General features: G+C 34.3%; 6 non-coding genes across 6 annotated transcripts; all 6 read left to right on the top strand.

Moving 5' to 3' along the window:
• The first annotated feature begins 5,758 nt into the window (after positions 1–5,758).
• Positions 5,759–5,831, top strand: Trnak-cuu (transfer RNA lysine (anticodon CUU)). Its single transcript has one exon. It is a non-coding gene; the product is annotated as a tRNA-Lys (tRNA).
• A 2,749-nt stretch (positions 5,832–8,580) lies between these two features.
• Positions 8,581–8,653, top strand: Trnak-cuu (transfer RNA lysine (anticodon CUU)). The gene has a single exon. It is a non-coding gene; the product is annotated as a tRNA-Lys (tRNA).
• Positions 8,654–11,401: 2,748 nt separating this feature from the next.
• Positions 11,402–11,474, top strand: Trnak-cuu (transfer RNA lysine (anticodon CUU)). Its single transcript has one exon. It is a non-coding gene; the product is annotated as a tRNA-Lys (tRNA).
• Positions 11,475–14,212: 2,738 nt separating this feature from the next.
• On the top strand, positions 14,213–14,285 carry Trnak-cuu (transfer RNA lysine (anticodon CUU)). The gene has a single exon. It is a non-coding gene; the product is annotated as a tRNA-Lys (tRNA).
• Positions 14,286–17,033: 2,748 nt separating this feature from the next.
• On the top strand, positions 17,034–17,106 carry Trnak-cuu (transfer RNA lysine (anticodon CUU)). Its single transcript has one exon. It is a non-coding gene; the product is annotated as a tRNA-Lys (tRNA).
• Positions 17,107–19,854: 2,748 nt separating this feature from the next.
• Positions 19,855–19,927, top strand: Trnak-cuu (transfer RNA lysine (anticodon CUU)). Its single transcript has one exon. It is a non-coding gene; the product is annotated as a tRNA-Lys (tRNA).
• Positions 19,928–21,423: the final 1,496 nt, after the last annotated feature.

The raw sequence follows: 21,423 nt of genomic DNA, 5'->3' as shown, positions 1-21,423 counted from the left end.
TATGACCAATGTAGAAATAGAATCTGAGGAAGTAAACAACAATCATACAATTGGAGATGGATCGGGGACAGATTCAGATGATGACAGGAAGATGGCTGCAGACGTTGTTGAAAGATCAAACGAATCACGTACATGTCAAGAAAACGGTACTAATATCGAAAATTTCAAAGTAGTACAAAGGAGAAGGAGAAGGTTTAATCCAGTACCTAATATGAAGATGAATAGCATGCGACGAACACCTATGAAGAAATGATCAAACACTCAACATTTTTTAATACTTTCAATACACTCATCATAATCATGGCTTTAAATATTGTATCTCTAAATGTAAATGGCTTGCGTAATTTGAATAAACTAAAGTCTGTTTTAGAAATATTTAAAGAGAAAAGAGGCCATATTTTATTATTGCAAGAAACCTTTTGGGATGATGAGTTTGTTGAAAGTATTAGAGAAAATGAGATTTGGAATGGTGACATATTTTATAGTAATGCTGACAATAGGAGGGCAGGTGTTGCTGTTTTAGTAGTGAGAGAATTGAGAAATCAGGTGACACAAGAAATGATTGAAAAGGGTAGGATTTTACATCTTAAAATAGCTATTGATGATAAAGTGATTGATTTAATCAATATTTATGCTCCAAATGTTGTGAAGGAAAAGTTTAACTTTTTCATGAAGCTAAATACATATTTACATAACAGTACTAGTGATAGCACTATCCTGGCTGGTGATTTTAATACAACTTTAGCAGGTATTGATCGACATAACAAAGCCTTACATATTGATGATGTAGCAATGCGTGAACTTTATAAAATTATTCATGATAGGAATATTACCGATTTATGGAGATCACGAAATCCTAGTACTCGTAGTTTCTCCAGAAAACAAGTTGTACTAGGCGAAATGAAGCAGAGTAGAATAGATTATTTTTTGATTTCCTCAAAATTGCACTCCAATGTGCAAAATATTTATTATGCAGATACATCCTTTAGTGATCATTCTTTTGTATACCTTAAACTAAATACCTGCAAAGTGGAAACAGGGCCCGGATTATGGATATTAAATAACAATGTTCTTTTTGAGGAAAAATATGTACAAAGAGTGAAATCAATTCTTACCGAAGGAAAAACTGACGAAATGTATTTCAGTGAACCACTCATTTGGTGGGATAATGTAAAATACAAAATTAAAAAATTTTCCCAAGTATACTGTACAAGAAGAAATAAGGAAAGATTACAAGAATACTTTACATTGCAAAATAAATTAAAATCATTTTCAGAAAAAGTCGCAAATAAAGAACCATATGACATTAACAAATATGAAGAACTAAAACATCAGCTAAGTGACTATGAAACTGATTTTTGTCGGGGTGCTATATTGAGATCTAAGGCCAAATGGGCAATTGAAAGCGATAGAAATACTAAATATTTTCTAAATCTTGAGAAATATCGACACAACAAAAATGTAATCAATGAATTGATTGATGATGATGGTGTAATTATTTCAAATACAAGCGGAATCTTAGATGAAACACATCAGTTTTATAGTCATTTATATTCTTCGGTAACTGTTGATGATAATTGTACTGATTCACTTTTAAATTTTGTAAACTGTTCTGTATCTGATGAGGATAAAGATATGTGTGATGCCATAATAACAGTTGATGAAATACATACAGCTATAAAAGGGATGGCTAAAAATAAAAGCCCCGGCCCGGACGGATTGACAGTAGAGTGGTATTGTAAATTTTATGATTGTATATATGATATTCTGTTGCACATCTTTCAGAGTGTTAAGAATGACAATATTATGTCGAGATCAATGAGATTTGGGGTTATATCACTTATTTATAAAAATAAGGGGGATAATAGAAGATTGCAAAATTGGCGTCCTATCAGTTTACTTAATGTAGATTATAAAATTTTGGCAAGGATTTTGTCTACACGTTTAAAAATGGTATTACCCAAAATTATTTCTCAAACTCAGACATGTTGTATAGTTGGGAGAGATATTGCTGATACTGTAGTCACTGTAAGAGATATTATAGATATGGTTGAGAGAGACAATCTTGAGGGATATATCTTAAAAATTGATCAAGAAAAAGCGTTTGACAGAGTTTGCCACTCATATTTGATTTCTGTGTTACGAAAGTTCGGTTTTGGTGACAATTTTATTCAGTGGATAAAGATATTTTATAATGAAATTAAAAGTAGTGTTAAATGCAATGGTCATCTAACGAAACCCTTTTTAATTAAAAATTCAGTCAGACAAGGTTGTCCTATATCAGCAATGTTATATGTATTAGCAGCAGAACCCTTAGGACTCGCTATCAAAGCAAATCCCACTATCAAAGGTATTCCACTCCCACTGTCTAGTAATACAAGTAAAGTTTTTCAACATGCAGATGATACAACCTTGACATTAGCGGATACACAATCCATTAATCAATCTTTTAATGTACTTGACTTGTATTGTAAAGGATCTGGTGCAAAGGTGAACAAGGAAAAGACAGAACTTCTGTGTATTGGATCTGGTAAACTTACTGATGATTATTGCAGACAATTACAAATTCAAATGTGTGATCAAGTCATCTTAATTTTGGGAGCTTATGTGGGAAAATGTGCAAAGTTATGTGAGCAACTGAACTGGAATGATAGATTGTCTAAAATTAAAAACTTATTGCAACTGTGGTCACAGAGATATTTGACAATACAAGGAAAAGTAACAGTTGTTAATAACTTATTAGTTTCTAGAGTATTGTACATAGTGTCAGTTCAGCCTCTTCCTGATATGATTGCTGATGAATTGAAGCAATTATTTCTCAGATTTATCTGGTCAGGAAAGTCCCATTTGGTTCACTATTATACAATAATTGGTGATAAGCGAAATGGCGGACTACAGTTAACTGATATAAAGATGAAAATGTATGCATTCAGACTAAATTTTTTAAAAAGATACTTTGATGTGAATTGCCATGCTATGTGGAAAAATACCTTTGATCACTTTTTATCTACTGTCCTGAACATGAGGTTGACCAAAGAGTTGTTTCTCATGTCTTTAAATAAGCAACAATTGAATACCCTACCTATATTTTACAGAGAAATGTTTCATGCATGGGAAAAACTTAGAAATAATATCGATACAAATATTGATGTGAGGAATGTTTTTGAACAACCTCTCTTTTTAAATCCTAATATTACATGTGCTGGTAAAACGTTGTTTTTCGCAGAATTTATAGAAGCAGGAGTTGTTCGTGTTCAGGATATTACATATGAATTTGTACCTGGAATACTACCTTATAGAGCTATTCAAGAAATGATATACAAATCAAATTCTGAGATCAAAACAGATAAGATAAAAAAAGACTATAATTGCATAATAGAAAGTATACCATTAGGCTGGAGAAATATTGTTGCAACAGAGTCAAAACCCACTGTAACCAATGGGAGAAATAATATGTTTCTCAGAGTTGATACAAAATTATATGACCTCTGTTTATGTACAAAACAACTATTTTACAAGCTTTTATGTACGTTGATTTTTCAAGAACCAGCTTCTGTTTCCTTTTGGAGTAAGATATTTAGTTTGGAAAAGCATAAATACTGGAAATTGATACACCTACCTTTCAAGACCCCAGATTGTATAGATTTGGATTACAGAATAATGCACAATCGAATATTTACAAAAGAGAGACTAAAATACTATGGCAAAATTGATAATGACTTATGTCCAGTGAGCCAGTTGGAAACAGAAGATTTATTTCACATGTTTTTGAAATGTCCTGAATTAAGCTCTTTTAAGAATTATATTGTATATATAGTTGAGATTCTTTTTAAAAAATGTAGAGTTGGTGTTCTCAATAGCACTTCTTTTGAACAAATGCTCATGATAGGATATAACAAAGAAACAAAATCAGTAAATAGTTATTTTTTGAACTACATTCTGAGCATTGCTCGATTGTGCATTTACAAAAGAAGAAACATTATGTCTTTATTAGGGAAACAAATAGACATAGAAAGATTGTTCCAATATTTGACTAGAAAATATATATTATATGCGTATCAACATTACAAAGACAAAAATCAGACTTTGATTACGAAGTATTTTGTAAAAGATAATCCTTTAATGAGAATAGAAGAGGATAAAGTGTTTATAATTTTGTAGAATCATTGTTTTGTAATATAGCACGGCTATTAACGTCAGATCGTGAAACATACCTCCCACGTAATTCGTCACAATTGGGGGCTTTATATTTAACAAATTTGTTTCCCTTGATCAAGATGCCGGCGGAAAGAGACAAGTTCACGATCGGGTCAATTTTGGTCAATCATATCCTAAATTACATGTTGCACTCCACAATTACCGAAAACATGAAACTGTTGTGTATTCTTACAACCAATCCATACGATATTTCACAACATGACGGATGTGATGTAGCGACGTTTCAATCGGCTGTCTTATCAGCGTACAGACTGGTACAAGGCTGTACAAATGCTAAAGGTTATTCACAATACGTTAAGTGACATAAGGCGACTGAGAAAAATACCTAATTGTATTGTTCTTTTCAAGTCAATTTTCCATTAACAGACGAACATAGTGATATAGAAACAGGCATCTAAGCAAAACACAAATAACACAAATACGTCAGCAAACACACACAAACAAGGAGAGGTTCATAGTCTTCAAGACTAATTTTTATGTGTAATAAACCCAGCGGATGTTAAAGCAAATACGTCGGAAATGAAAAATATAGCGTCTGCCTTTTCTTTGCCTGTCTAATGATTCATCTCGATAGACTTTTTTCACATACGAATGACTGGTTTATATTGTATGAGACATCTCTTGACGAGAAAAGGTAATATATGTTTACAATATCAGTCGGTAGAGCACGGGACTCTTAATCCCGGGGTCGTGGGTTGGAGCCGCACATTGGGCGATTCGATTTTGATTATAGTGTTTTATATGACAGAGGACAATTTTATGTGATAAAATAACATTTTGCACACTGTCTTAACATTTTACTACGCATCATTGTGAGTTAAGAATACGAAATCAACTTGAGGAGAAAAGGGAATAACTGTTATCAATATCAGCCTGGTTAACACAAGACTGGTAAATACAACTTTTAGATGTATATGTCTCCTTATTGTTTGCTTTATATAGCTGATGATTAGGTTGAACAGTGCTGAACTTTTTTATAGTTTGTACTTTGCCATAAACTTCCACACCGCGTCATCGTGGAGTAACATGTTTTGCGAAAGTTTTTGTAAGGTTATTAATAATTTGATTTATTTGATTTTAGAGTTTGACCCAAATATGTTGTTCATTTATCCCGCCATATTCCTGTTTTTTGTTTGTATTAAGTTTGCTTAGACTTTCTATCTTATGGTACGTGAAATTGTATAATTGCACTGAATAGAGAAATAGTCTGTTATCGTTTCAAAAAAAGTATTTCGCAAGAGACCTTTTGGGTTCAAGGTAATCACAAAATACATTTTTCTAATTTTACATGGTTAATCGTATACGATATATTTTCCTTCAGTTTGGAAGTTAATCTTTGGTGCATAAATTTTAATGACATGGTCTCATAATTTTGCCATATCGATGTATCACACGAAAGAGTTTGTTACCGAACATTCTTTTTTTCAGTCACCATGAGTAAATTTTATGTGAAATAATGACAGCTAATGTTGTTTTTTTATTATGATATATAAATACGATGTCTCTTGATGAGAAAAGTCAATAGATGTTAACATTATCTGCCCGGTTAGCTCAGTCGGTAGAGCACGGGACTCTTAATCCCGGGGTCGTGGGTTCGAGCCCCACATCGGGCGTGTATATTTTAATAGCTACAGCTTTGTTTGTAAATACAGTTTTTAGTGGCGTATTTCTCATCAATATTTTGCCGTAGTAATTTGCACTTTCTCAAAATTCCACAGCAAAACACCTCTTTTGTTCAATTTGCTTGTAAGGTAGGTAAACATTTGAATTATTTGACTTCTGAGCGTAACCTGGTCACCCAAGAATCATGTTCGTTTTTCGAAATGCCATCTCGTTTTATTTTCATTAAGTGTTTTCGAATTTTCCTCTTCATTTGGATACGAGGAATTGCATAATTGAGTTGAATAAACACATTTTCTTCTTGCTATAGTTTTTTAAACAAATATCCCATAAGAGACCTTTTGTGATTCGACTAGTCCCATATTAGCTTTTTTAATTTTAAGTGTTCTGTAGCTAATTATAAGTGATCTATCGTTCAGACATCAGCAGTTAATCTGTTACCGTCATATAAGTTTCTGGTAGGGATCTTTCACACCAAAGAATCTGGTAACGAATATTCTAAGATAAAGTGGTATATGCTGTATTGAGCTTAATACATAATAACAATCACAAATGTTAAGGACAATCGTCAATGTAAAGTTCTAAGACTAAATAGAAGGTATATAGTCGTGTTAGATATGGCACATCACCATCGGATGTTGAAGAAAAAACTTTCTTTTGGCTGTTGACTTATCAGACTAACGTTTGTTTTGAGAAAGGTACAGCTAGTAATATCGTTCTTCAGTCATCGCCTGGATATTTATGTCATGGCATGAACTAAATACTGCGTTGTAATTAGTCGATAGTGAAACCATTATTCTAAAGAAATTTTTAATTAACATGGAACAATATGACACCGGAAGCAGACGAATTCACAATATGAACAATCTCGGCCTTTGCTGTCCTAACCAACATCCTGCAGTTTACAAGAGGAGTATCACCAAGCACATCAGATCGATGTGTATTCGTGCAACTACTTCCAAACTATATTCAAAATAACAAAGTCAAACCAAAATAGAAAATATTCAAAGAAAGGTTTGATGATTAAATATAAGGTATATATTCATATTAGATGTGATAAGAACACATCGGGAATTGAAGAAACGACGTCGGACTGGCTCTTGGTTTGTATAACACGTTTCTCTTGCTCTGAGAAGGCACAACTAGTGTTCGTCATTTAATATCGCACGGCTATTAACGTCAGATCGTGAAACATACCTCCCACGTAATTCGTCACAATTGGGGGCTTTATATTTAACAAATTTGTTTCCCTTGATCAAGATGCCGGCGGAAAGAGACAAGTTCACGATCGGGTCAATTTTGGTCAATCATATCCTAAATTACATGTTGCACTCCACAATTACCGAAAACATGAAACTGATGTGTATTCTTACAACCAATCCCTACGATATTTCACAACATGACGGATGTGATGTAGCGACGTTTCAATCGGCTGTCTTATCAGCGTACAGACTGGTACAAGGCTGTAAAAATGCTAAAGGTTATTCACAATACGTTAAGTGACATAAGGCGACTGAGAAAAATACCTAATTGTATTGTTCTTTTCAAGTCAATTTTCCATTAACAGACAAACATAGTGATATAGAAACGGGCGTCTAAGCAAAACACAAATAACACAAATACGTCAGCAAACACACACAAACAAGGAGAGGTTCATAGTCTTCAAGACTAATTTTTATGTGTAATAAACCCAGCGGATGTTAAAGCAAATACGTCGGAAATGAAAAATATAGCGTCTGCCTTTTCTTTGCCTGTCTAATGATACATCTCGATAGACTTTTTTCACATACGAATGACTGGTTTATATTGTATGAGACATCTCTTGACGAGAAAAGGTAATATATGTTTACAATATCAGTCGGTAGAGCACGGGACTCTTAATCCCGGGGTCGTGATTTGGAGCCGCACATTGGGCGATTCGATTTTGATTATAGTGCTTTATATGACAGAGGACAATTTTATGTGATAAAATAACATTTTGCACACTGTCTTAACATTTTACTACGCATCATTGTGAGTTAAGAATACGAAATCAACTTGAGGATAAAAGGGAATAACTGTTATCAATATCAGCCTGGTTAACACAAGACTGGTAAATACAACTTTTAGATGTATATGTCTCCTTATTGTTTGCTTTATATAGCTGATGATTAGGTTGAACAGTGCTGAACTTTTTTATAGTTTGTACTTTGCCATAAACTTCCACACCGCGTCATCGTGGAGTAACATGTTTTGCGAAAGTTTTTGTAAGGTAATTAATAATTTGATTTATTTGATTTTAGAGTTTGACCCAAATATGTTGTTCATTTATCCCGCCATATTCCTGTTTTTTGTTTGTATTAAGTTTGCTTAGACTTTCTATCTTATGGTACGTGAAATTGTATAATTGCACTGAATAGAGAAATAGTCTGTTATCGTTTCAAAAAAAGTATTTCGCAAGAGACCTTTTGGGTTCAAGGTAATCACAAAATACATTTTTCTAATTTTACATGGTTAATCATATACGATATATTTTCCTTCAGTTTGGAAGTTAATCTTTGGTGCATAAGTTTTAACGACATGGTCTCATAATTTTGCCATATCGATGTATCACACGAAAGAGTTTGTTATCGAACATTCTTTTTTTTCAGTCACCATGAGTAAATTTTATGTGAAATAATGACAGCTAATGTTGTTTTTTTATTATGATATATAAATACGATGTCTCTTGATGAGAAAAGTCAATAGATGTTAACATTATCTGCCCGGTTAGCTCAGTCGGTAGAGCACGGGACTCTTAATCCCGGGGTCGTGGGTTCGAGCCCCACATCGGGCGTGTATATTTTAATAGCTACAGCTTTGTTTGTAAATACAGTTTTTAGTGGCGTATTTCTCATCAATATTTTGCCGTAGTAATTTGCACTTTCTCAAAATTCCACAGCAAAACACCTCTTTTGTTCAATTTGCTTGTAAGGTAGGTAAACATTTGAATTATTTGACTTCTGAGCGTAACCTGGTCACCCAAGAATCATGTTCGTTTTTCGAAATGCCATCTCGTTTTATTTTCATTAAGTGTTTTCGAATTTTCCTCTTCATTTGGATACGAGGAATTGCATAATTGAGTTGAATAAACACATTTTCTTCTTGCTATAGTTTTTTAAACAAATATCCCATAAGAGACCTTTTGTGATTCGACTAGTCCCATATTAGCTTTTTTAATTTTAAGTGTTCTGTAGCTAATTATAAGTGATCTATCGTTCAGACATCAGCAGTTAATCTGTTACCGTCATATAAGTTTCTGGTAGGGATCTTTCACACCAAAGAATCTGGTAACGAATATTCTAAGATAAAGTGGTATATGCTGTATTGAGCTTAATACATAATAACAATCACAAATGTTAAGGACAATCGTCAATGTAAAGTTCTAAGACTAAATAGAAGGTATATAGTCGTGTTAGATATGGCACATCACCATCGGATGTTGAAGAAAAAACTTTCTATTGGCTGTTGACTTATCAGACTAAGGTTTGTTTTGAGAAAGGTACAGCTAGTAATATCGTTCTTCAGTCATCGCCTGGATATTTATGTCATGGCATGAACTAAATACTGCGTTGTAATTAGTCGATAGTGAAACCATTATTCTAAAGAAATTTTTAATTAACATGGAACAATATGACACCGGAAGCAGACGAATTCACAATATGAACAATCTCGGCCTTTGCTGTCCTAACCAACATCCTGCAGTTTACAAGAGGAGTATCACCAAGCACATCAGATCGATGTGTATTCGTGCAACTACTTCCAAACTATATTCAAAATAACAAAGTCAAACCAAAATAGAAAATATTCAAAGAAAGGTTTGATGATTAAATATAAGGTATATATTCATATTAGATGTGATAAGAACACATCGGGAATTGAAGAAACGACGTCGGACTGGCTCTTGGTTTGTGTAACACGTTTCTCTTGCTCTGAGAAGGCACAACTAGTGTTCGTCATTTAATATCGCACGGCTATTAACGTCAGATCGTGAAACATACCTCCCACGTAATTCGTCACAATTGGGGGCTTTATATTTAACAAATTTGTTTCCCTTGATCAAGATGCCGGCGGAAAGAGACAAGTTCACGATCGGGTCAATTTTGGTCAATCATATCCTAAATTACATGTTGCACTCCACAATTACCGAAAACATGAAACTGATGTGTATTCTTACAACCAATCCCTACGATATTTCACAACATGACGGATGTGATGTAGCGACGTTTCAATCGGCTGTCTTATCAGCGTACAGACTGGTACAAGGCTGTACAAATGCTAAAGGTTATTCACAATACGTTAAGTGACATAAGGCGACTGAGAAAAATACCTAATTGTATTGTTCTTTTCAAGTCAATTTTCCATTAACAGACGAACATAGTGATATAGAAACAGGCGTCTAAGCAAAACACAAATAACACAAATACGTCAGCAAACAAACACAAACAAGGAGAGGTTCATAGTCTTCAAGACTAATTTTTATGTGTAATAAACCCAGCGGATGTTAAAGCAAATACGTCGGAAATGAAAAATATAGCGTCTGCCTTTTCTTTGCCTGTCTAATGATACATCTCGATAGACTTTTTTCACATACGAATGACTGGTTTATATTGTATGAGACATCTCTTGACGAGAAAAGGTAATATATGTTTACAATATCAGTCGGTAGAGCACGGGACTCTTAATCCCGGGGTCGTGGGTTGGAGCCGCACATTGGGCGATTCGATTTTGATTATAGTGTTTTATATGACAGAGGACAATTTTATGTGATAAAATAACATTTTGCACACTGTCTTAACATTTTACTACGCATCATTGTGAGTTAAGAATACGAAATCAACTTGAGGAGAAAAGGGAATAACTGTTATCAATATCAGCCTGGTTAACACAAGACTGGTAAATACAACTTTTAGATGTATATGTCTCCTTATTGTTTGCTTTATATAGCTGATGATTAGGTTGAACAGTGCTGAACTTTTTTATAGTTTGTACTTTGCCATAAACTTCCACACCGCGTCATCGTGGAGTAACATGTTTTGCGAAAGTTTTTGTAAGGTTATTAATAATTTGATTTATTTGATTTTAGAGTTTGACCCAAATATGTTGTTCATTTATCCCGCCATATTCCTGTTTTTTGTTTGTATTAAGTTTGCTTAGACTTTCTATCTTATGGTACGTGAAATTGTATAATTGCACTGAATAGAGAAATAGTCTGTTATCGTTTCAAAAAAAGTATTTCGCAAGAGACCTTTTGGGTTCAAGGTAATCACAAAATACATTTTTCTAATTTTACATGGTTAATCGTATACGATATATTTTCCTTCAGTTTGGAAGTTAATCTTTGGTGCATAAATTTTAATGACATGGTCTCATAATTTTGCCATATCGATGTATCACACGAAAGAGTTTGTTACCGAACATTCTTTTTTTCAGTCACCATGAGTAAATTTTATGTGAAATAATGACAGCTAATGTTGTTTTTTTATTATGATATATAAATACGATGTCTCTTGATGAGAAAAGTCAATAGATGTTAACATTATCTGCCCGGTTAGCTCAGTCGGTAGAGCACGGGACTCTTAATCCCGGGGTCGTGGGTTCGAGCCCCACATCGGGCGTGTATATTTTAATAGCTACAGCTTTGTTTGTAAATACAGTTTTTAGTGGCGTATTTCTCATCAATATTTTGCCGTAGTAATTTGCACTTTCTCAAAATTCCACAGCAAAACACCTCTTTTGTTCAATTTGCTTGTAAGGTAGGTAAACATTTGAATTATTTGACTTCTGAGCGTAACCTGGTCACCCAAGAATCATGTTCGTTTTTCGAAATGCCATCTCGTTTTATTTTCATTAAGTGTTTTCGAATTTTCCTCTTCATTTGGATACGAGGAATTGCATAATTGAGTTGAATAAACACATTTTCTTCTTGCTATAGTTTTTTAAACAAATATCCCATAAGAGACCTTTTGTGATTCGACTAGTCCCATATTAGCTTTTTTAATTTTAAGTGTTCTGTAGCTAATTATAAGTGATCTATCGTTCAGACATCAGCAGTTAATCTGTTACCGTCATATAAGTTTCTGGTAGGGATCTTTCACACCAAAGAATCTGGTAACGAATATTCTAAGATAAAGTGGTATATGCTGTATTGAGCTTAATACATAATAACAATCACAAATGTTAAGGACAATCGTCAATGTAAAGTTCTAAGACTAAATAGAAGGTATATAGTCGTGTTAGATATGGCACATCACCATCGGATGTTGAAGAAAAAACTTTCTATTGGCTGTTGACTTATCAGACTAACGTTTGTTTTGAGAAAGGTACATCGTTCTTCAGTCATCGCCTAGATATTTATGTCATGGCATGAACTAAATACTGCGTTGTAATTAGTCGATAGTGAAACCATTATTCTAAAGAAATTTTTAATTAACATGGAACAATATGACACCGGAAGCAGACGAATTCACAATATGAACAATCTCGGCCTTTGCTGTCCTAACCAACATCCTGCAGTTTACAAGAGGAGTATCACCAAGCACATCAGATCGATGTGTATTCGTGCAACTACTTCCAAACTATATTCAAAATAACAAAGTCAAACCAAAATAGAAAATATTCAAAGAAAGGTTTGATGATTAAATATAAGGTATATATTCATATTAGATGTGATAAGAACACATCGGGAATTGAAGAAACGACGTCGGACTGGCTCTTGGTTTGTATAACACGTTTCTCTTGCTCTGAGAAGGCACAACTAGTGTTCGTCATTTAATATCGCACGGCTATTAACGTCAGATCGTGAAACATACCTCCCACGTAATTCGTCACAATTGGGGGCTTTATATTTAACAAATTTGTTTCCCTTGATCAAGATGCCGGCGGAAAGAGACAAGTTCACGATCGGGTCAATTTTGGTCAATCATATCCTAAATTACATGTTGCACTCCACAATTACCGAAAACATGAAACTGATGTGTATTCTTACAACCAATCCCTACGATATTTCACAACATGACGGATGTGATGTAGCGACGTTTCAATCGGCTGTCTTATCAGCGTACAGACTGGTACAAGGCTGTAAAAATGCTAAAGGTTATTCACAATACGTTAAGTGACATAAGGCGACTGAGAAAAATACCTAATTGTATTGTTCTTTTCAAGTCAATTTTCCATTAACAGACGAACATAGTGATATAGAAACAGGCATCTAAGCAAAACACAAATAACACAAATACGTCAGCAAACACACACAAACAAGGAGAGGTTCATAGTCTTCAAGACTAATTTTTATGTGTAATAAACCCAGCGGATGTTAAAGCAAATACGTCGGAAATGAAAAATATAGCGTCTGCCTTTTCTTTGCCTGTCTAATGATACATCTCGATAGACTTTTTTCACATACGAATGACTGGTTTATATTGTATGAGACATTTCTTGACGAGAAAAGGTAATATATGTTTACAATATCAGTCGGTAGAGCACGGGACTCTTAATCCCGGGGTCGTGGGTTGGAGCCGCACATTGGGCGATTCGATTTTGATTATAGTGTTTTATATGACAGAGGACAATTTTATGTGATAAAATAACATTTTGCACACTGTCTTAACATTTTACTACGCATCATTGTGAGTTAAGAATACGAAATCAACTTGAGGAGAAAAGGGAATAACTGTTATCAATATCAGCCTGGTTAACACAAGACTGGTAAATACAACTTTTAGATGTATATGTCTCCTTATTGTTTGCTTTATATAGCTGATGATTAGGTTGAACAGTGCTGAACTTTTTTATAGTTTGTACTTTGCCATAAACTTCCACACCGCGTCATCGTGGAGTAACATGTTTTGCGAAAGTTTTTGTAAGGTAATTAATAATTTGATTTATTTGATTTTAGAGTTTGACCCAAATATGTTGTTCATTTATCCCGCCATATTCCTGTTTTTTGTTTGTATTAAGTTTGCTTAGACTTTCTATCTTATGGTACGTGAAATTGTATAATTGCACTGAATAGAGAAATAGTCTGTTATCGTTTCAAAAAAAGTATTTCGCAAGAGACCTTTTGGGTTCAAGGTAATCACAAAATACATTTTTCTAATTTTACATGGTTAATCGTATACGATATATTTTCCTTCAGTTTGGAAGTTAATCTTTGGTGCATAAATTTTAATGACATGGTCTCATAATTTTGCCATATCGATGTATCACACGAAAGAGTTTGTTACCGAACATTCTTTTTTTCAGTCACCATGAGTAAATTTTATGTGAAATAATGACAGCTAATGTTGTTTTTTTATTATGATATATAAATACGATGTCTCTTGATGAGAAAAGTCAATAGATGTTAACATTATCTGCCCGGTTAGCTCAGTCGGTAGAGCACGGGACTCTTAATCCCGGGGTCGTGGGTTCGAGCCCCACATCGGGCGTGTATATTTTAATAGCTACAGCTTTGTTTGTAAATACAGTTTTTAGTGGCGTATTTCTCATCAATATTTTGCCGTAGTAATTTGCACTTTCTCAAAATTCCACAGCAAAACACCTCTTTTGTTCAATTTGCTTGTAAGGTAGGTAAACATTTGAATTATTTGACTTCTGAGCGTAACCTGGTCACCCAAGAATCATGTTCGTTTTTCGAAATGCCATCTCGTTTTATTTTCATTAAGTGTTTTCGAATTTTCCTCTTCATTTGGATACGAGGAATTGCATAATTGAGTTGAATAAACACATTTTCTTCTTGCTATAGTTTTTTAAACAAATATCCCATAAGAGACCTTTTGTGATTCGACTAGTCCCATATTAGCTTTTTTAATTTTAAGTGTTCTGTAGCTAATTATAAGTGATCTATCGTTCAGACATCAGCAGTTAATCTGTTACCGTCATATAAGTTTCTGGTAGGGATCTTTCACACCAAAGAATCTGGTAACGAATATTCTAAGATAAAGTGGTATATGCTGTATTGAGCTTAATACATAATAACAATCACAAATGTTAAGGACAATCGTCAATGTAAAGTTCTAAGACTAAATAGAAGGTATATAGTCGTGTTAGATATGGCACATCACCATCGGATGTTGAAGAAAAAACTTTCTATTGGCTGTTGACTTATCAGACTAAGGTTTGTTTTGAGAAAGGTACAGCTAGTAATATCGTTCTTCAGTCATCGCCTGGATATTTATGTCATGGCATGAACTAAATACTGCGTTGTAATTAGTCGATAGTGAAACCATTATTCTAAAGAAATTTTTAATTAACATGGAACAATATGACACCGGAAGCAGACGAATTCACAATATGAACAATCTCGGCCTTTGCTGTCCTAACCAACATCCTGCAGTTTACAAGAGGAGTATCACCAAGCACATCAGATCGATGTGTATTCGTGCAACTACTTCCAAACTATATTCAAAATAACAAAGTCAAACCAAAATAGAAAATATTCAAAGAAAGGTTTGATGATTAAATATAAGGTATATATTCATATTAGATGTGATAAGAACACATCGGGAATTGAAGAAACGACGTCGGACTGGCTCTTGGTTTGTATAACACGTTTCTCTTGCTCTGAGAAGGCACAACTAGTGTTCGTCATTTAATATCGCACGGCTATTAACGTCAGATCGTGAAACATACCTCCCACGTAATTCGTCACAATTGGGGGCTTTATATTTAACAAATTTGTTTCCCTTGATCAAGATGCCGGCGGAAAGAGACAAGTTCACGATCGGGTCAATTTTGGTCAATCATATCCGAAATTACATGTTGCACTCCACAATTACCGAAAACATGAAACTGATGTGTATTCTTACAACCAATCCCTACGATATTTCACAACATGACGGATGTGATGTAGCGACGTTTCAATCGGCTGTCTTATCAGCGTACAGACTGGTACAAGGCTGTAAAAATGCTAAAGGTTATTCACAATACGTTAAGTGACATAAGGCGACTGAGAAAAATACCTAATTGTATTGTTCTTTTCAAGTCAATTTTCCATTAACAGACGAACATAGTGATATAGAAACAGGCATCTAAGCAAAACACAAATAACACAAATACGTCAGCAAACAAACACAAACAAGGAGAGGTTCATAGTCTTCAAGACTAATTTTTATGTGTAATAAACCCAGCGGATGTTAAAGCAAATACGTCGGAAATGAAAAATATAGCGTCTGCCTTTTCTTTGCCTGTCTAATGATACATCTCGATAGACTTTTTTCACATACGAATGACTGGTTTATATTGTATGAGACATCTCTTGACGAGAAAAGGTAATATATGTTTACAATATCAGTCAGTAGAGCACGGGACTCTTAATCCCGGGGTCGTGGGTTGGAGCCGCACATTGGGCGATTCGATTTTGATTATAGTGTTTTATATGACAGAGGACAATTTTATGTGATAAAATAACATTTTGCACACTGTCTTAACATTTTACTACGCATCATTGTGAGTTAAGAATACGAAATCAACTTGAGGAGAAAAGGGAATAACTGTTATCAATATCAGCCTGGTTAACACAAGACTGGTAAATACAACTTTTAGATGTATATGTCTCCTTATTGTTTGCTTTATATAGCTGATGATTAGGTTGAACAGTGCTGAACTTTTTTATAGTTTGTACTTTGCCATAAACTTCCACACCGCGTCATCGTGGAGTAACATGTTTTGCGAAAGTTTTTGTAAGGTTATTAATAATTTGATTTATTTGATTTTAGAGTTTGACCCAAATATGTTGTTCATTTATCCCGCCATATTCCTGTTTTTTGTTTGTATTAAGTTTGCTTAGACTTTCTATCTTATGGTACGTGAAATTGTATAATTGCACTGAATAGAGAAATAGTCTGTTATCGTTTCAAAAAAAGTATTTCGCAAGAGACCTTTTGGGTTCAAGGTAATCACAAAATACATTTTTCTAATTTTACATGGTTAATCGTATACGATATATTTTCCTTCAGTTTGGAAGTTAATCTTTGGTGCATAAATTTTAATGACATGGTCTCATAATTTTGCCATATCGATGTATCACACGAAAGAGTTTGTTACCGAACATTCTTTTTTTCAGTCACCATGAGTAAATTTTATGTGAAATAATGACAGCTAATGTTGTTTTTTTATTATGATATATAAATACGATGTCTCTTGATGAGAAAAGTCAATAGATGTTAACATTATCTGCCCGGTTAGCTCAGTCGGTAGAGCACGGGACTCTTAATCCCGGGGTCGTGGGTTCGAGCCCCACATCGGGCGTGTATATTTTAATAGCTACAGCTTTGTTTGTAAATACAGTTTTTAGTGGCGTATTTCTCATCAATATTTTGCCGTAGTAATTTGCACTTTCTCAAAATTCCACAGCAAAACACCTCTTTTGTTCAATTTGCTTGTAAGGTAGGTAAACATTTGAATTATTTGACTTCTGAGCGTAACCTGGTCACCCAAGAATCATGTTCGTTTTTCGAAATGCCATCTCGTTTTATTTTCATTAAGTGTTTTCGAATTTTCCTCTTCATTTGGATACGAGGAATTGCATAATTGAGTTGAATAAACACATTTTCTTCTTGCTATAGTTTTTTAAACAAATATCCCATAAGAGACCTTTTGTGATTCGACTAGTCCCATATTAGCTTTTTTAATTTTAAGTGTTCTGTAGCTAATTATAAGTGATCTATCGTTCAGACATCAGCAGTTAATCTGTTACCGTCATATAAGTTTCTGGTAGGGATCTTTCACACCAAAGAATCTGGTAACGAATATTCTAAGATAAAGTGGTATATGCTGTATTGAGCTTAATACATAATAACAATCACAAATGTTAAGGACAATCGTCAATGTAAAGTTCTAAGACTAAATAGAAGGTATATAGTCGTGTTAGATATGGCACATCACCATCGGATGTTGAAGAAAAAACTTTCTATTGGCTGTTGACTTATCAGACTAAGGTTTGTTTTGAGAAAGGTACAGCTAGTAATATCGTTCTTCAGTCATCGCCTGGATATTTATGTCATGGCATGAACTAAATACTGCGTTGTAATTAGTCGATAGTGAAACCATTATTCTAAAGAAATTTTTAATTAACATGGAACAATATGACACCGGAAGCAGACGAATTCACAATATGAACAATCTCGGCCTTTGCTGTCCTAACCAACATCCTGCAGTTTACAAGAGGAGTATCACCAAGCACATCAGATCGATGTGTATTCGTGCAACTACTTCCAAACTATATTCAAAATAACAAAGTCAAACCAAAATAGAAAATATTCAAAGAAAGGTTTGATGATTAAATATAAGGTATATATTCATATTAGATGTGATAAGAACACATCGGGAATTGAAGAAACGACGTCGGACTGGCTCTTGGTTTGTATAACACGTTTCTCTTGCTCTGAGAAGGCACAACTAGTGTTCGTCATTTAATATCGCACGGCTATTAACGTCAGATCGTGAAACATACCTCCCACGTAATTCGTCACAATTGGGGGCTTTATATTTAACAAATTTGTTTCCCTTGATCAAGATGCCGGCGGAAAGAGACAAGTTCACGATCGGGTCAATTTTGGTCAATCATATCCTAAATTACATGTTGCACTCCACAATTACCGAAAACATGAAACTGATGTGTATTCTTACAACCAATCCCTACGATATTTCACAACATGACGGATGTGATGTAGCGACGTTTCAATCGGCTGTCTTATCAGCGTACAGACTGGTACAAGGCTGTAAAAATGCTAAAGGTTATTCACAATACGTTAAGTGACATAAGGCGACTGAGAAAAATACCTAATTGTATTGTTCTTTTCAAGTCAATTTTCCATTAACAGACGAACATAGTGATATAGAAACAGGCATCTAAGCAAAACACAAATAACACAAATACGTCAGCAAACACACACAAACAAGGAGAGGTTCATAGTCTTCAAGACTAATTTTTATGTGTAATAAACCCAGCGGATGTTAAAGCAAATACGTCGGAAATGAAAAATATAGCGTCTGCCTTTTCTTTGCCTGTCTAATGATACATCTCGATAGACTTTTTTCACATACGAATGACTGGTTTATATTGTATGAGACATCTCTTGACGAGAAAAGGTAATATATGTTTACAATATCAGTCAGTAGAGCACGGGACTCTTAATCCCGGGGTCGTGGGTTGGAGCCGCACATTGGGCGATTCGATTTTGATTATAGTGTTTTATATGACAGAGGACAATTTTATGTGATAAAATAACATTTTGCACACTGTCTTAACATTTTACTACGCATCATTGTGAGTTAAGAATACGAAATCAACTTGAGGAGAAAAGGGAATAACTGTTATCAATATCAGCCTGGTTAACACAAGACTGGTAAATACAACTTTTAGATGTATATGTCTCCTTATTGTTTGCTTTATATAGCTGATGATTAGGTTGAACAGTGCTGAACTTTTTTATAGTTTGTACTTTGCCATAAACTTCCACACCGCGTCATCGTGGAGTAACATGTTTTGCGAAAGTTTTTGTAAGGTTATTAATAATTTGATTTATTTGATTTTAGAGTTTGACCCAAATATGTTGTTCATTTATCCCGCCATATTCCTGTTTTTTGTTTGTATTAAGTTTGCTTAGACTTTCTATCTTATGGTACGTGAAATTGTATAATTGCACTGAATAGAGAAATAGTCTGTTATCGTTTCAAAAAAAGTATTTCGCAAGAGACCTTTTGGGTTCAAGGTAATCACAAAATACATTTTTCTAATTTTACATGGTTAATCGTATACGATATATTTTCCTTCAGTTTGGAAGTTAATCTTTGGTGCATAAATTTTAATGACATGGTCTCATAATTTTGCCATATCGATGTATCACACGAAAGAGTTTGTTACCGAACATTCTTTTTTTCAGTCACCATGAGTAAATTTTATGTGAAATAATGACAGCTAATGTTGTTTTTTTATTATGATATATAAATACGATGTCTCTTGATGAGAAAAGTCAATAGATGTTAACATTATCTGCCCGGTTAGCTCAGTCGGTAGAGCACGGGACTCTTAATCCCGGGGTCGTGGGTTCGAGCCCCACATCGGGCGTGTATATTTTAATAGCTACAGCTTTGTTTGTAAATACAGTTTTTAGTGGCGTATTTCTCATCAATATTTTGCCGTAGTAATTTGCACTTTCTCAAAATTCCACAGCAAAACACCTCTTTTGTTCAATTTGCTTGTAAGGTAGGTAAACATTTGAATTATTTGACTTCTGAGCGTAACCTGGTCACCCAAGAATCATGTTCGTTTTTCGAAATGCCATCTCGTTTTATTTTCATTAAGTGTTTTCGAATTTTCCTCTTCATTTGGATACGAGGAATTGCATAATTGAGTTGAATAAACACATTTTCTTCTTGCTATAGTTTTTTAAACAAATATCCCATAAGAGACCTTTTGTGATTCGACTAGTCCCGTATTAGCTTTTTTAATTTTAAGTGTTCTGTAGCTAATTATAAGTGATCTATCGTTCAGACATCAGCAGTTAATCTGTTACCGTCATATAAGTTTCTGGTAGGGATCTTTCACACCAAAGAATCTGGTAACGAATATTCTAAGATAAAGTGGTATATGCTGTATTGAGCTTAATACATAATAACAATCACAAATGTTAAGGACAATCGTCAATGTAAAGTTCTAAGACTAAATAGAAGGTATATAGTCGTGTTAGATATGGCACATCACCATCGGATGTTGAAGAAAAAACTTTCTATTGGCTGTTGACTTATCAGACTAACGTTTGTTTTGAGAAAGGTACAGCTAGTAATATCGTTCTTCAGTCATCGCCTGGATATTTATGTCATGGCATGAACTAAATACTGCGTTGTAATTAGTCGATAGTGAAACCATTATTCTAAAGAAATTTTTAATTAACATGGAACAATATGACACCGGAAGCAGACGAATTCACAATATGAACAATCTCGGCCTTTGCTGTCCTAACCAACATCCTGCAGTTTACAAGAGGAGTATCACCAAGCACATCAGATCGATGTGTATTCGTGCAACTACTTCCAAACTATATTCAAAATAACAAAGTCAAACCAAAATAGAAAATATTCAAAGAAAGGTTTGATGATTAAATATAAGGTATATATTCATATTAGATGTGATAAGAACACATCGGGAATTGAAGAAACGACGTCGGACTGGCTCTTGGTTTGTATAACACGTTTCTCTTGCTCTGAGAAGGCACAACTAGTGTTCGTCATTTAATATCGCACGGCTATTAACGTCAGATCGTGAAACATACCTCCCACGTAATTCGTCACAATTGGGGGCTTTATATTTAACAAATTTGTTTCCCTTGATCAAGATGCCGGCGGAAAGAGACAAGTTCACGATCGGGTCAATTTTGGTCAATCATATCCTAAATTACATGTTGCACTCCACAATTACCGAAAACATGAAACTGATGTGTATTCTTACAACCAATCCCTACGATATTTCACAACATGACGGATGTGATGTAGCGACGTTTCAATCGGCTGTCTTATCAGCGTACAGACTGGTACAAGGCTGTAAAAATGCTAAAGGTTATTCAC

The sequence above is a fragment of the Sinohyriopsis cumingii genome, chromosome 10 (genome assembly GCF_028554795.1).
Source record: "Sinohyriopsis cumingii isolate HCF-2022 chromosome 10, ASM2855479v2, whole genome shotgun sequence".
Classification (NCBI taxonomy): Eukaryota; Metazoa; Mollusca; class Bivalvia; order Unionida; family Unionidae; genus Sinohyriopsis; species Sinohyriopsis cumingii.
This window is presented reverse-complemented; position numbering and strand designations above follow the sequence as displayed.